This window comes from Poecilia latipinna, unplaced genomic scaffold (genome assembly GCF_001443285.1).
Source record: "Poecilia latipinna isolate Pla-1442-1.1 unplaced genomic scaffold, P_latipinna-1.0 Scaffold9716, whole genome shotgun sequence".
In the NCBI taxonomy this organism is placed as follows: Eukaryota; Metazoa; Chordata; class Actinopteri; order Cyprinodontiformes; family Poeciliidae; genus Poecilia; species Poecilia latipinna.
Genome location: NW_015122332.1, coordinates 1 through 867, shown reverse-complemented (window position 1 = coordinate 867; position 867 = coordinate 1). Strand labels below are relative to the sequence as shown.

Here is an 867-nt window from a genome sequence, read left to right as displayed (position 1 = left end):
GTGTGGTATGTTGGTGCGGATTCACCTTTAAGGTGAGTGGTGGGCGGCACCAACGTACCCTTTAAAGCCAGGTGTGTGGGGTGCGCACTCACATACAATTGTTTTGAGCTGTGGAGATGGCGTTGTGAGCTTGTGTGATCCTGTCTTTCCTCAAGCATCAAGTAATGGTCTTCAGGTTAGTTTTGTGATTTTCCTTCTGTTGGATTTTAGATTAGTTTGTGGTGATTGTGCTTCCTTTGGGTTCAGGATTGAGGTTGTGCTGGTGCTCCCGTTTTGCTCTCTGGGAGTGCGTGTGATCAGGCACGCGTCGTGGGCGTGGAGCTCTTAACCGAGGTAGGTGGGTTCATTGTCAGCTTGTTGAGCTCGGTGCCATAGTTCACCTTAAATTTTATTTTTAGATCCTAAGGTGTTCGGGGCTTGGCTGTGGACTGTTGTGTGGTTCCCCCCTCCCTCCTCCTGCCGCTTACTGGTGCGCGCACCTGGCCTAATTGTCCTTGGCGCAACGGGAGCACGGCCACGCCAACGCCGTTGTTTTGTCTTTACTTTTGCTTCATGCCTTTTCAGCTGGGTGTCATTTACCATCCATCCATCCATTTTCTGAACACCCTTGTCCCTCAGTGGGGTCGGGAGGGGTGCTGGTGCCTATCTCCAGCTAACGTTCCGGGCGAGAGGTGGGGTACATCCTGGACAGGTCGCCAGTCTGTCGCAGGTGTCATTTACCCAATTAATTAATTTATTTTTGGCCAGGGTTCAACCGTTCATGGTGAGTCCCCTTATTTTTCAGTACGTTTATTTACAATTTGTATTTTTTTCTTTTCTTTGTTTGCATGTAGGTTTAATTTGTCAATTGCTTGCATGATTTGGTTT

The 867-nt window shown here is 48.7% G+C and overlaps 1 long non-coding RNA gene across 1 annotated transcript; it reads left to right on the top strand.

Annotated features, from left to right (window-relative positions):
- Window positions 1-8: 8 nt before the first annotated feature.
- Window positions 9-593, top strand: LOC106944430 (uncharacterized). The gene is made up of 3 exons (XR_001424283.1): window positions 9-175; window positions 247-333; window positions 399-593. It is a non-coding gene; the product is annotated as an uncharacterized LOC106944430 (long non-coding RNA).
- Window positions 594-867: the final 274 nt, after the last annotated feature.